General features: G+C 42.6%; 1 protein-coding gene across 1 annotated transcript in view; it reads left to right on the top strand.

The window, feature by feature from the left end:
- The window catches only part of KIF5A (kinesin family member 5A), an 800696-nt gene extending 788025 nt beyond the window's left edge, over positions 1-12671 (top strand). The window contains exon 29 of the mRNA XM_085654600.1: positions 12337-12671. The gene's annotated coding sequence lies outside the window, so the exon portion shown is untranslated. The remainder of the gene's footprint in view (positions 1-12336) is intronic.
- The last annotated feature ends 870 nt before the right edge of the window (positions 12672-13541 follow it).

The raw sequence follows: 13541 nt of genomic DNA, 5'->3' as shown, positions 1-13541 counted from the left end.
AATTTTATCCTGGTGTCACAAGGGAGCTAGTTGAGTGTCTTTAATGATCAAGTTTGATGTTATACTTTTTGCATTGGTTAAAGCATTGCCTAGGTGTCTGGCGCTGCAGTCAATGGAGTCAGGCAATGAGTTTTTGGGGAGACGAGAGCATATGATATTATAGTCTATGAGATGCACAAAGAAGGTGGCTTTGTGCTTCATCAGACCGATACCTGCATATTTACTTCCTTGAACACATATGATTTAAATGCCTCAAAATAGGTAGTGTCACTAAGTCAAAAAGTACTGGCTGTGCAAGAGGGGTCGTATGAAATGAGTGGGTCGACCTAGTGGTGTTCCTATTGGTAAGAGATTTCTTTTCCTAAAACATTATCACTGTTTTGCTGGCATCTTGTTTAAAAAAATGTGTATTTCATGGGGATGGAAACTAAACCACTGCTGTCTCTCTGACAACCAAGCTTCAAATACATTTTGCTTTTTTAATGGCTGCATCATCACTGCTCTAAAGGAGTGCAAGAATCATGCACTACCCTTCCTGTATAGCAGTGGTTATTAATATTTGATGCATTGCTTATGTATATGTTCAATTGGTTGTTTTTATTTGAATACAAATATTTTTGACTTGCTATCTGGCACTACCTTTTCTGTGCTGTAGGATCCCCTTTGCGTTGAGTAGGTAGGCACTGCCAGTGCAGCTTTCTCTTTCTAGCTCTGTTGCATGATGGGAAATTGACCTTGGGCTGCATGTATAGTATTTATTAAATATGTCTTAGTGAAGTCTTCACTGCTGGTCTGTTGTTCCAATTGTTCCACATATTCTCTGGGTGAGGTAATCGTGAAATGTTCCTGGCTGTGCTGTATATGGTATTTGTGAGATACAAGCTTGTGCTGCCCCAGCCATGATGTGCAGCACTTGATGACTGTCACATAAATCTTTCCCCAGCAATATATCTTTTATCTGTTCACTTTAATATTCTCCGTGTTCTGGCTAGGAACCCACAGTAAATGAATAACACAAAAATCTTATGTTTATTGAATTTTGATGAATAACACATGCACATGTCGGCATCCTGTGGCCGGCGAGGAAAGGTTGTATAATGAAACAGATAATAATATCTTCCTTCCCCCACCATCTCAGAATAGCAGGAATGCTAATCTGTTCTTTCAATAGAGCAGGTCAGTGTTACATGTATAGCTGAATTTGTGTTATTCCCCCAAGCGATATGGCAGTGGTAACTATGTATGAGATTGGCGTTAGTGATTATTTGATCTGGAAGGAGAGGTGCAGGATCCTACATTATCTGGGGTATGAGAGCTCATGGAATTCATTAGAAAGGAAAGAAGTAAATTGGGCCTATACATCCTCCTAACTTGTGCAGTTGAGTTCCAACGATAAAGTCTCTCCATTCCCAACAGGCCCCAGATCTAATATAGCCAGGGCCCACAATCAGAGGCCTTGTTATATCCCAAAGTGAGTTAATCATTTGTTTGCCGCACAGAGAGCTGGACCATTTATTTCCCTTTCAATGAGTGTAGGGAAAATTAATGTTTGTAGGAAAGGCCCAGGGTCATACATGTCTGGGATCTGTGGATTGTGTGTCAAAGATAGAATCTAGTTCGTTGAGGACTTCCAATTCTTGTCCAGTTTGAGGCAGTCCCAGAAACAAGAAGAGGGAGTCAGAAGCAAAAAAGAGAGCACTCTGAGCTTTCAATGTCAAATGACCAATACCATAGGGGAGAGAACTCTTGCATCTACGCTGCTCACACCTCATTTCAGAACTAACTAGAAGTCGGACAATGACAAAAAAATCTATTTAATATTTTTAAAAGGAACCTCACCTGCTAGTACCACCAGTGACATGCTTCATCCTCTGGTCCTCACCCACTACATCTATTGTGTATGGGTGGGCTCAACGCTGTTGTTTAGCGTAGCTCTTATTGGAAGGATGAGAATAAGAGCTCCGGTGAGGGTCCTTTTAAAAACATACGCTGGTATCCACAATGATGATCACCCCTGTCTCGTCCTCGGCAAAGACACCGTCAACAGCAGCAACATTGACGAAGACACTGTCTACAGTGACACAGTAGATGGCGACACACCGTCGATTACACCATCGACGAAGGAGTTCCTACTCGCGACATCTAAATTCACATTTACATCGTAGATGGGACCATCAGCCATGATAAAAATCACCAAAATAACAAAACAACTTTAAGGCCTGAAGTGACATCCCCAAGCATGATTTCAATTTTCCACAAAGTCACTTGTTGGACTTGGAAGAGTCAGACAATGACAAACCTTTTGGGGCAGCGCACAGCCCATCAGAGCTCCAGGTAAAATACCAGGGGGAAGAAAATGAGGAAGAGCATTACTATCATCAATATTATGCCCCTGCCAAGAGGCATTATAAACATTACCACTACGATCCTGATTCTCTGCCCAGGTATGATGAAGTGGAAATGCCTGTGTCGCTAGACCAGGATCTGCAGGCCATGCTGCAGGATTATAAAAAAAGATTTCTTGACCCCCCACAGGAGCAGCCATTATCACCACTTCAGCCTGCCTCCCCTGCTACACCAATACATATTCATATACATATACATTTCACACCCTGAATGACACCTGCCTCCAACATAGCGATGCCACCAAGAGACGATCAATCATCTTCAGAAGATGAAAGGGAGAAAGGAGAAATCCCTGAACCCCAACATCCACAGGAATAGTGGGATGACTAACTTGTCCCTACTCCATCACATCCACCACCACATCCTTCATACTCCACCCCATCCCCCCCCCCAGAGGACATCGGGGGCTTTCATAACTTGATGGACCGGGCTGCAACACGATTTTATCTCCCAATGTCTGTTAATCAGTTAGACAGTTTTCTTTATGATTTCAAGGAGCAAGCAAGGAAGTTGGTGAGGGCCATCCCCATCATTGACAATGTCTGGGAAAAAGGAACTAAGATAACGGGTCATCCCAAACCTGACTCAGTTACCTCTCAATCAGTGCAAAGACGTTCCAAAGACCCTTCTGCTCCCATCTCTGCACAACTGGACAAAGAAGACAGGCACTTGGACAACATAGGGAAAAGATTCACCCTCATGTCTGCCATCACCGTTCGAGATTCAACCTTCTAGCGTTCCTGGGTCGCTATGACAGAAAAATGTTGTCCGATGACCGCAGCCTAGTCGACTTGGTGCCTGATTTACCAAAAGGCAGAAGGAAAGAAGATCCTTCAGGAGGATGAGAACACCTCCTTGGAGATTAAATATTTCGTGATGGACATCACCTCCACAGGTTTCCGCCAATTAGCCGGAGCAGCGGTCTTGAGATGCCAGAGATGGCTTAAAGCTATGTCCTTTAGACCAAAGGTCCAATCAAAAGTCTTGGACATGGCCCACGACAGAGCAATTTTGTTCGGAAACATATAGATGATGCATTACTGGCGATAAAGATGGACACTGACACCGTTAGATCTCTAGGCACCCCTTAATTTTAGAAGTTGCCCTTTCGGGGGCTAGATGAAGAGGTTTCTCTGCCTACAGAGGGGATTATCAACAATGTCAGGTACCGCCTACATCCAATCTAACCCTCCATGTGGGTGTGAATATCTCCAACTACCTCCCTCAATGGAAAGACATAACATTGCACCAATGGGTATTAGATTTAGTAAACTATGGACATACCCTGGAGTTTGTAATGAGACCACCAAACAACCCTCCAAAAGGGATGCACTCACCTCGTATTCACTTACTGAGGAAAGAAGCCCTAATAAGGCTAGCCAAGGGTGCAATAGAAAAGGTTCCTTGTTCTCAGAAGGGTTTTGGATTCTACTCCCATTTTTTTCCTTATATGAAAGAAAACAGGGGAATTGAGACCCATCCTAGACCTCAGGAAACTAAGCAAATTCCTATACAACCAATCTTTCCATATGATTACTATCTCTGACATACTGCACCTGCTAAACAATGGAGATTACATGACCTCTTTAGATTTGCAAGATGCGTTTTCTACATTCCCATACATCCCAAGCATCGCAGATAATTCCACTTCACCATGGCCGATACCCATTACAAGTTCGGAGTCCTCCCATTCAGCCTCAAGTCAGCTCCTTGGATATTTACCAAATGTCTCACCCCTGTAGCAGCCACACTCAGGAAACAAGGTCATCAGGTATTCCCCTACCCAGACAACTGGCTGTTAAAACCTCAACGTACCCAGACCTTGAAGTATCTAGCAAGGGGCTTACCTTCTTATACTTGAAGTGTTAAAAGCCTCAATACCGCAGCAAACTGCCTAAGCTACCAAAGCTTGCCTCTAACTGCTTCACCGACTGGGCCTTACATTGAATTATACAACATCCTCAACTATCCCAAGTCAAACAATAATGTTTTGGGGAGCCAACCAGGATACAATCAAAAACAAAGCCTATCTATCGCAAGACAGGCAGTGAAGGTTGACAAACTTAGCTCTAAATATTTCAACAGTAAGTCAGTTTCAGTGTGGCTGTTTAAGTGGTTACTGGGCATGATCTCTTCCACAATAAACCTGGTCTCACTAGCATGACTGAAGATGAGATCACTGCAAGAGGTGCTTCAAAGGCAATGGATCCAATCGTAATGCTCCTTCGAAGACATGTTAGCATGGTGGTGTCAAATATCTTATCTGTCACAAGGCCTCACATTCTTGACTCCAGAACCAGACTTTGTCATCACCACTTGCAAGACCTGCAATCCAAGGGAAGTGGTCAACACTGCAGAAGTCAATGCACATCAATTGACTGGAGATGAAAGCGATATTGCTCACTCTACAAGCTTTTCTGCCACGAATAGCAGGAGCCTCCGTATTGGCCTGTTCAGACAATACAACCAGCATGTATTACATAAAAAAACAATGGGGGGTACAAGGTCGCTAACTCTATCTCAGGATGCCCAAGACCTTTGGAATTGGCACACAACTCACAAAATATCTCTGAAAGCCAAACATGTGTCAGGAGTGAACAACATCCTAGCGGGCACTCTCAGCACAACCATAGTCAGTTGCCACAAGTGAGAACTGGATCAGTTGAAGCTGGACACAATATTCTCACTCTCTTTGCGACAGACAAGAATGCCAAATGCCAGTTGATACCCGCTCCCAGGGTCATGGAGGAATGCCCTTTCAATGAGATGATCCGGGATTTGTGCATACACTTTCCCCCTTTCCCTCTCATATCGAGGATTCTCAACAAGATGAAAATGAAGCACTGTTGCTTCATTCTAATAGCTCCCAGATGGTCCAGGCAGCATTGGTTTTTGGAGCTCCTGCTGCTGTCAGAGTCCAATCCCACCCTCCTTCCAAAGATTCAAACACCCTTGACGAGGAACCACGGCCAGATTCTACACTATACATGGCACCTAAATTCACCAAGTTCCGAGAGTTAGACATCCCTCAGGATTGTAGGGAGATTTTATCAAAGGCAAGAGCGGAAGCTACAAACAAGATATATAAATTAAAATGGAAGTGATTCTGTTCATGGTGTCAACACTCTAACCAGCATCTATTGCAAGTATCGCCTAAACAGATGCTACCCTACCTACTGTTGCTAGCCAGACCAGGATTGATACATGTGTCTCTGAAGGTTCACTTAGCCGCAATTTCAAGGTACAGACGCTCCTCACATTCTCTCTCTGTTCCACAAGAATAGTCAAACAATTCATGAAGGGGTTGTTCAGAGCTTTTCCCGCAGTACAAGCTCCTCCCCCAGAAAGGCATCTCAATGTGGTTGTTTCTAGGCTTATGAAGCCTCCATTCAAGCCCATTCACTGGGCACATCTGAAATTTCCATTGTGAAAGTCATTTTTCTGTTGTCTCTCGCGTCAATTAGAAGAGTCAGCGAAATTCCGGCTTTCACAGCACAGTAACTGTTCTTGCATTTCACTGACAATTATGTGCTTCTCAAACCTAGGGTTCATCTCCAAGGTGTCATCGCAATTTCATCTTCGTACTTTTTTCCCAAATCCTGTATCTCCAGCTAAAAGGTCTTTCCACACCTTGGACATTAAACGCTTTCTTAAATGCTATCACTATTGTACCAAACAACTCCGAAAAACTGATCAGCGGTTGGTCTCTTATGGACTTTCATGTCAAGGTATGACAGTCATGAAAGCAGTAATTGCAAGATAGATTTCTGCCGTGATACAGTTTTGCCACACCATGGCTGGCAATCCACTCTCAACAAGGACAAAGACGCTCTCAACAAGGGCAGTGTCCACCATCGCTGCTCTGTTTGCAGGCGTTCCGCTGGAGAAGATATGTCATGCTGCAACGTGGAAGAACACCCATATGTTTATGCAGCACTACTGCCCAGAATAGGCACAGAAAAGTGATGCTGCCGTAGGACAGGCGGTTTTACGTCATCTGTTTCAATGAGGTGAGCCTTGTTACTGTAGGTGATGTTAATGTGTCTTTACTGAGGTATATGATAGCATTGCATACGTCCTAATATTTGTCTTTTCATACATAGACTATTTACGCAAAATTATGCATCCACGTTATATAAATAAATATGTGTTAGACTGTTACCCACCATCCTCAAGAGTACTTCTAATACTATATTTATTTACCTACAAAAAACTGCTTGCTATTCTGATTCAAGCATGTGAATCTATGAAAGATCCAATACAGAAGAAGAAACTAAGGGCCAGATGTAGGTAAATTCAGTTTTGCGAGTCCTTAATAGCGATTTTTACAGAATCGCTATTAAGGGCTCGCAAAATTGAATGTAGGTAGGGATGGCAAAAATATTTGCGATTCCTTATTATTCCTTAATTGCGAATCGCAAATTGAGATTCGCAATCAAGAAATCCCATTCCATTCATTCCTATGGGCCACGAGGCCCATAGGAATGAATAGGATTTGCGCCCGCAATTTGCGAGTCACCAAGAGGCACTCGCAAATTGCAGGCGCAATTTCAAGGGTGCAAGGGTTCCAAAAGGACTCCCTGTTGCACCCCTGAAATGTGCATGTGTGCACATGTGGTGCGCATACATGCCCTTAGGGCATGTATGTGTGCCACATGGCACTTTGTAAAAAGCCAAAAAGTGCTTTTTAAAATAACATCGCAAAATACCAGCAACTTGAAGTTGGTGCGATTTTGCGATTCCTTAAGGCAAAATCGCAATTTGCGATGCCTCCCAGCATAGCATTTAGGGAATCACAAATTGCGATTCTCTAAATGCTTCCGCAAAATAAGGAATCGCAATTTTGTGATTCCTTATTTTGCGGGTAGGTTTAAACTTACCTACATTGCAAGCAGCCAAATAGCGATCGCAAACGCTGAAGAATTTCAGCGTTTGCGTTTGCTATTTGGCTTCCTACATCTGGCCCCCAGTTACTCAACTGTAACTGCAGTTCTTCAGTATTGGTATCTTTCATAGATTCACATGCAGCCCACCCTCCTACCCTTAGAGGCTCCCTTCATAGATCGGGATTATTTATTCCCACTTGTGCTCGAATATCTGAGGGGCTCAGCCTTTGTTGAGAGTGCTCTAGAGGGTGCTGTCGCCTGATTGGTTATAGTTCAAGTTTGGTCCTTTTTAAAAAAGGACATAACCAGGCTATTTAACTGGCTTTGCGATGCCATTATAGCGTATAATACAGATACATACTGCTTTACTATGGTACTGTGGGGCTCCCACTTTGACATTGGGGAATGATTCAAACATCTGAATCTATGAAAGATACCGATACTGGAGAACTGCAGTTGTTACTTACCTGTAACTGCAGTTCTCCAGTTACCGGTAAGTATCTTAATTTCATCCTGATCATTTTGCTACCTTAGCACATTCAATGGCCTTTTTTGAGAGTCCAGTGATGAAGCCTCAGTCTTTTTCTTTGAGGCCTTCTTCATCAATAGCAATCAAGATGCTGAAGTCTGTCAATTTTTTTACATTATCAGTAGATAAAGTGATGACCTCTTCACAATTAAGATCATCAAAAATGATCCTATCATTGAGATCTCATTGACGACTTACTGTCATCAAGAAAATCGACAACGGTCTCCTTATACTTCAGACCTTTTTAAGTTACAGTAATTACAATGACAATGACACCTGCAACATTCTTATTATTGAGGCCACTTGCATCCTAATTAACAACCACACGAAAATAAAAGTAAATGCTGACAGCCTTGTCAGTTACACAACTGATAATGCCAAATCTATCATTAGAGATATCTATACTCATTGTAAAAATACTGCTTCCCCTTTCCACCATTGAGACCCTGGGATGCTCTGGCATACTTGGTTTTCGAAAGATATGAGAAGGATGATGTCGAGTTGTTGGGATTCCAGATCACTTAAGTAATCCGTGGTGCTCATTGGTAGAGAACAATGGAGGCAAGAAAGGAGTATGTTGTTTTTTCTCAAGAACTTATCAATAACTCAAACATGAAACTAAGGTTTCAACAGAGCCCCTTCAAGACCTGCACTAAATTATGTATCATCCCCTAAACATAGACTTGCATTTGCATCACTTTGGCTAAGGGTTAGCAGCACTCAAGTTGTGTCTCCCAAACCAATACATTAAATTAATGAAGGACCCTTACATCTTCCTGAAAACACAAGTGCCTCAATCCCAACTTACAGGTGCATCTTTTGCCAACATGTTCTAAACCATCAGTCAAGTTAATTGGGTTTTAAGACCTTCAGCAGTGTTTCCCTGCTAATTATCGAATAATAGTACATAAGCAGTACCCCCATTTGTACCTTCTTTGTTCACTAACTATTGATAAGTAATTGCTAATAGGACAGCTAGCACTGGTCACACTTAGGACCTTTCTAGGAAGAAGAAAAGGGTCTGATGCATTAACGCTTAGTGAGCCTTTGAGCCTGAATACTTTGCAACATCGCTTTCTTGTTTAACCTCTTGTAATTTTTCTGTGCTACCATTAAATCACCCTCACCCCTGTTACAAAGGTGTTGGGTAAACCTGGTCAGGAGAGTAGCTCCCTTCAAGTATTAAAGCATTCAGTTTCTCACACAATGCAATTCTACCTAAAATGAGCATGATTACGCAATACATTTATAAAAGTTCCATTTCATTAACATATTTCAGTGACAGATCTGTACCTGGATAAGCAGAATACACTTTTACGGGTATCATGCCATGTCTCATTAGGTCACACCAGTTTATCTGTATGCACAAGGTAGCACAGAAGGGGTTATCTTGACCTTCCTCTACACCCAACTAACATGCTTTCCAACTAACGTTCAGTACAGAGTACAAGGATTATTGAACATAAGATTCCTCCTTTTGGAACTCCTCCTCACTGTCATTCCTTGTGATGGGGAAACCATAGGGTTCTACAGCATTTATTTCTAGAGACCATTTTCTTTCTGTTTTCCTCGCTTTCAAGCGTATTTATATCATAGTATGCTTGATAAGCAAACATGCAAGTAGTACCCCCTGTTACTGATCTTGCAGATAATAAAACCAATTCATAAACAGGCTTATTTTCCCTACACTGTCATATCCTTCATATCACCACCTCTGCTTTTCAACATAAGACAATATGTTACCTCAAATTGAATTTCACTTCAATCCACACATCTTATCAGGATCATCGCAGTCCCTGCAGGGCAAAAACTTCCTCTCCTAGTGTTTAGTGAAACATACAAGCTTCAGTTCTAACTGCAGATTGGCCTGGTTTGGTTTGGCATTGCCACGCTCATCTTATTAATACTTTATCTTTCAACAGTCCCAGTTACTCACTGGCCAACTTTAAACAGTGGTCAGTCCAGTCTAAATTGGAACTCCTGCATGGTGCACAACACCCCTGGAATACTGGGCTCCACCTAGATTCTGCTTCTCTCTAAATTTCTCAACCTTTAGAGGATTGACATGTACCTTATTTCAAAGTGTGGACCATATGTTTCTGCACTTATGTGTATTAATGGGGCAGGGTGGCACTGACTTGGCCTTTGAGGCATACTTTCTGTGGTCAGCTTCAAGCATACTCTGGAACTTACTTACCAAAAGCCTCAGGAAAGGCAGGAATGACTTTTTGTTTTGAAAGAAACTAGAAACATGGCTCTTTCCTCAATCTGAACAATCATTGAAACGCTAATCAGTGCCTATTTCACTCAGTCAGGAAGTAGCATGAAATCTTGTGGTAGCAGGGTTGTCTATAAAACCATATTACTTTCCAGTGAAAGGTACCAATGTTATGTTATGCAGATTTGTAGAGCTCGCTGTCACCCAGGCTGCTATTCTGGCACTGAGCAGGAGTTAATCTAAGCACACTTAGGACCTAGTGGGGGATACTAAAAAAGCCAGGTCTTCAGCTTCTTTCAGAATTCAAGGAGTGAGAAGGAGATGCTTCTGTCTAGCAGCAGGTTGTTCCGTGCTTTAGGAGTGATGTAGAAGAAGACTCGACCGCCAGATCTGGGCTCCGTATGCATACAATTTGTGAAAGTAGGAGTCCGGATGAGCGGTGATGTCTGGAAGTTTTATTGCGGTAGGCTGGGCCAGTGTTATGTAGTGCTTTGAAAGTGTGGGTGAGGAGCCTGAATTGTGCTCGTTGGTGAATGGGAAGCCAGTGAAGCTCCTTCAGGTGTGGTATGATGTGAGTGCAGCATTGGAGGGTGCGAGTGATTCTGGCCATCGAGTTCTGTATGGTCTACAGCCTTCTGGTGAGTATTTTGTTGATCCCAGCACAGAGGGTGTTACGATAGTCCAGCTTGCTTGGGACTAGGGCATGCATGACGGTTTTCTGGGTGCTGATTGGGAGTCATTTCAAAATCATCCTCACCATCTTTTGGGTATGAAAGCATGAGGTGTTGACGGCATTGACTTGGGCGGTTATTTTTTGGTTGGTCTCAGAGATAATCCAGAGGTTCTTGACATGGGTGGTGGGTGCAGGTGTTAGCTTTGGCCACCAGGTGAAGTCCCACAGCGATGTGCTCTTCCCGAAGACCACAATTTTGGTCTTGTCAGTGATCTTCATAGGAGAGAACATCGATATTGTGAGACCAGATTATGCTGGCTAAAGGGATCATATATGTGTTGAAGAGGGTCGGGCTCAGGGAGGATCATTGCAGAACTCCGGAGATAAGGTCACAGGCATCTGAGGTGTACGGTGCCAGGCTGACTGACTGGGTTCTCCTAGTCAGGAAGGAGAAGATCCATTGTAGTGTGTGTCCTTGATTCAAATGTTGTGTGTGCGCTGGATGAGAATGGGGTGGGAGACTGTCAAATGCTCCGGAGAGGTCCATCAGAGTCAGGGCTTCCAAGTCTCTGTACAGTCATGTGGATGTCATGCGATGAGGGCAGTTTTCATGCTGTGGTTCAGTGTGAAACCAGACTGAGTGGTGTCAAGTAGTTGGTGGTCGTTGAAGTATTCGTTGAGGTGTCTGTTGATGAGTTTCTTTAAGACCATGGCTGGGAATGGTAGCAGGAAGATCGGTCTGTAGTTGGCGAGCATTGATGGGTCCACACGGGGTTCTTTCAGCAAACAACAGTTGCGGGTTTCCAATCATCTTGGAAGGTCATAGAAGAGGTTGATCATTCAGAATGGGTATGAGCATGGCACTGATGGGTTGCAGTCTTCTGGAGTTGGTGTGGTGGGGGCATGGGGCCAGTGGGCTCCCTGAGTGGATGGACTTCATGTTGGTGGCAGTTTCTTCTGGGGGAGATGATGGGCCATCGGGTTAGCATTCGTTCTTTGGATGAGATTAGGAGGCATTTGCAGTTGAGCTTTAACTACAGATAGGTAACTTTTACTTCCAATGATCTTGGTACAGTTGCTTCACCAACTGGGTAACTCGCTCGGTTGGATAATTCTCCAGGTTAGGTGAAGATTTTGAGATAATTAGCAGAGCAGTATATAATTAAAGTCATCTCACCACAATATTGGGAAATTATGTTCCATCTGATCATCATTCCTTCACTCTGGTTGAGCCAGCACCCTCTGTCTCTAGCGTAATTTCCCTTTATCTCTATCAGTAGAGGATATCTGAACAGAGTCTTTGCTCTCCTATTACTTTGACACATTGTGTACAATATTTAATATTACAGTAAACAATCCAGAATCCTCACTTGAATTTGGAGAATTAATCATCTTGCATGTTCCTCAATGGACAGGTCAGTAATATTTTATTCTGTCCGCATGACATTTGCTCATGTGTCTTTAACAAAATGCAATTCCTTCATCTCACTCTAGATGAATTAAGTTAGCCCTTAGTGGATAACTTAACAGAGAAAACATGGCATGCCGTAGTCTAATCTGTCGGTTCTAATAGATAATGTATCTCTTTGTGACTTGCCTTTCTCTCCTTCTCCTTCTCTTGTAGTTTGTAAGTGGGACTGGGGCCTCCTCTAAGCATGCGGCAACAAGGCTTCCCGTGGCCTCTGCTACTGAACATAATCCTCCATGTATGACCTAAATGTCGATGTCTTTCTTCTGTACACTGTACCTCTTACTGCACTGTAACCCTAGAGCTGCTAACTTGTCTGTTCATTCTGTCTCTGCAAGGTATTTACTAATGTAACAACTCATGTGTTTAGACCTTTATCTCTGTAAACGAAAGATATCTGTTGTATATTTGTCTTAAGGCACACTGTGTGTTATTACCAACATAGGATTATCTCTGTACAAGGAAACTGTCTAATAAAAGATGGCATTTAAGAAATAAAATATTCAGCTTCAAGCTGTCTTTATATGTGGAGTGCTCCAGGAGTTGTTCCCTCACTTTAGTCAAGTACTCCATGGTGCTTTGTTGGGTGTAGAGGAATGTGACTTGTCTGCTAAACTCTGAGATTTTGGTTAAGATTGGAGCTCGTCTCTCTGCAACTGATGTGCTTCCCTCAATTGTTTTTTTCGTGTTTATAGTCAATTTTGTGTTTTTTTTTTTAATAATGGTAGGTATACACCTGTTAAGATGTATGATCAACCAGTACGTTTCTTGGCTGTATCCTCTCATATTACACCTCACCCTCCTTCATGCCCAAACTCCTACAAATTATTTTAGATGGCTGTAAGAAGGAAGAACAAATTATTTATCCCAACCCCTTTTCTCTCAGCTCCTGATCCTGGACGGGTTCAGTTTTTGGGCTGAATACGAGGATACACTCTCCAGCTAGAAAACCCTTGACAGGTTGACTTCACTAGGTCTATCACAGCTGGTAAATATTCTCTCATACAAAGCAGGTAGCACTCACGATCATGTCATAACCAACTCAAAAACAATCAAAGTAACTCACACTGAAAAACTCCCTTGAACTGACCATTTACTCATGCATTTCCCTATCAATTAATTTCAAAGAGATCCCCAATACTGCAGGACACAAATCACTTGCTGCAATTTCATTATAACTTTAAAAACTCCAACCCCTCCACTGATGTAGAATATCTATGGTTGGAATTTAACTTATCATTAACTTCCACTTTAGATTCGATTGTCCTCATAGAAACTAAATTGACTTAAACTAATGGACTGATTTAGAGGTTGGTGGACAGGGTGCTCCATCACAAGCACGACGTTGTACCTTGTCCCCC

Source organism: Triturus cristatus, chromosome 4_1 (genome assembly GCF_964204655.1).
Source record: "Triturus cristatus chromosome 4_1, aTriCri1.1, whole genome shotgun sequence".
In the NCBI taxonomy this organism is placed as follows: domain Eukaryota; kingdom Metazoa; phylum Chordata; class Amphibia; order Caudata; family Salamandridae; genus Triturus; species Triturus cristatus.
The sequence above is the reverse complement of the archived record's forward strand: the minus strand, read 5'-3'. Positions and strand labels throughout refer to the sequence as shown.